Source organism: Otolemur garnettii, unplaced genomic scaffold (genome assembly GCF_000181295.1).
Source record: "Otolemur garnettii isolate 467f Iridium unplaced genomic scaffold, OtoGar3 scaffold00105, whole genome shotgun sequence".
NCBI lineage: Eukaryota > Metazoa > Chordata > Mammalia > Primates > Galagidae > Otolemur > Otolemur garnettii.
The window spans coordinates 157,449-159,875 of record NW_003852500.1 but is presented as its reverse complement, the minus strand read 5'-3'; positions in this window follow the sequence as shown (position 1 = coordinate 159,875).

Here is a 2,427-nt window from a genome sequence, read left to right as displayed (position 1 = left end):
GTCTGTTTGATGGTTGATTGTTCATAAGATGTTGGTGATTTTGGTTTGTTAATTTTGTATTCTAAACCTTTGCTGAATTTATTTATAAAATCTAGGTTTCTTTTAGAGGCGTCCCTAGAGTTTTCTATAAATAAGACTATATACTCAGCAAACAGGGGTAATTTGATTTTCTCTTTTCTAATTTGATGTCCCTTTATTTCTTTCTCTTCCCTAATACTTTTGACTTTCCTCCATTCAGTATGATTTTGGCTTTAGGTGTATCATATGTTGCATTTATTATTTTGAAATCTGTTCCTTCTATTCCTAGTTTTTTGAGAGTTTTTATTATGAAGGGATGTTGTATTTTGCTGACTGCTTATTCTGCACCTGTCAAGAGGGTCATAACATTTTTGTTTTTAATTTGGTTTATGTGGTGAATCACATTCACTGATGTGTGTATGCGGAAATATCCCTGAATCCCTGGAATAAAACCCATTAGGTCATGGGGTATTATACACACACACACACACACACACACACACACACACACATATATATTTTGCGTTTTTTGGCCAGGGCTGGGTTTGAACCTGACACCTCTGGTGTATAGGGCTACCCTATATATGGCGTCCTACTCCTTTGAGCCACAGGTGCCATGCGGGGTATTATATTTTTGATGTGCTATTGATTTGGTTTGTTAGTATTTTGTTAAGGATTTTTGCAAGTATGTTTATCAGGGATGTTGGTCTGTAGTTTTTTGTTGTTGTTGTTGTTGTCTTCTTCTGGCTTTGATATCAGGGTGATATTACTTTTTTAGTGTGAGTTAGGGAGGATTTCTTCCTCTTCAATTATTTAGAACAGCTTTATAAAGATTGGTATCAGGGTTTTTTTGTATGTATAGTAGAATTTGGCTGTTAATATCTCTGGTCCTGGGATATTTTTTGTTGTTTGTTTTTGGGAGATTTTTATTACTGATTTATCTTATTATTTGCTATTACTTGCTCAGGGCTTCTATTTATTTCTGGTTAAATCTTGAGAAATTATGTTTCCAGAATTCATGCATTTCCTCTTAGTTTTCTAGTGCAGAACAGGACACATAGTGCTTGCTAGTATATTACTCTACACGTTGTTGAATTCAGGGAAGTTGTGTCTTTTTTTGTTTGTTTTTAAAGACTTGTGCATATGTTTCAGATTTCAATGTTAATGTCAAAAATACATAGTATGATTTTACATAGGATTTGTACTATATTAGAACACTACAAACATCACTTGAGTATTAAGGAAAACATTAAATATTAAATAACTGAGAAATACAATGTGTAAACACTAATCTAATTGGGGGTTTGCTATTACAACATGTCCAATGAATTGATTTCAACAGTGCAAAAAGGATTAGGACATGAGTGTTTCCAGTTTACTTGGAATATGTGGATCTCATTTCAGGAATCTTTTAATAGAAACTGGTCCAGGATAACAGAAGTGGATCCACTCTCTTAATTATTAATTTTATGCACTCTATTCTATGTTAATTTTTTTCTTTATTAAATTATAACTGTGTACATTGATGCATTTATGGGGTACAATGTGCTGATTTGATATACAATGTGAAATGCTTACATTGAATTGATTAACACATTTATCACCTCGCTTACTTATTTGTTGTGGTAAGACAATTATACTTTTTTCTTAATAGATTTGAAATGTACCATTGCATTATGCACATTAGGTGAGGTCCCACCAAATACCCTGCCTCCTTCCACTTCTCCCCTCCCTTCCCCTCTTCCTCCTCTTCTCTCCTACTTTCTGGACTACAGTTATGTTTTACCATTCATATGAATGTGTAGGTGATTATATATTGATTTCGCAGTAGTATTGAGTACATTGGATACTTTTTTCCTCCATTCTTGAGATACTTTACTAAGAGGAATCTGTTCCAGCTCCATTCAGGTAAACATAAAAGATGTGAAGTTTTCATCTTTTTTATGGCTCCATAGTATTCCATGGTGTACATATACCACACTTTGTTAACCCATTCATGGGTCAATGGGCACTTGGGCTGTTTTCATGTCTTGGCAGTTACGAATTGGGCTGTAGTAAACATTTTGGTGCAAATGTCTTTGTTGCAAAATGATTTTTGATCATCTTGTGTATATACCTAGTAGAGGAATTACAGGATCAAATGGTAGAGTAAAGCAAACATACAACCTTCAGAATGGGAGAAGATTTTTTCAGGTTATGCTTCCAACAAAGGTTTGATAACTAGAATCCATAGATAATTCAAACTAATCAAAAAGAAAAGAACAAATAATCCCATTTCTATGTTGGCAAGAGACTGGAACAGAAACTTCTCTAAAGAAGACAGGTGCATGGCCTACCAACACATGAAAAAAATGCTCATTATACTTAATCACCAGAGAAATGCAAATCAAAACCACTTTGAGATATCAT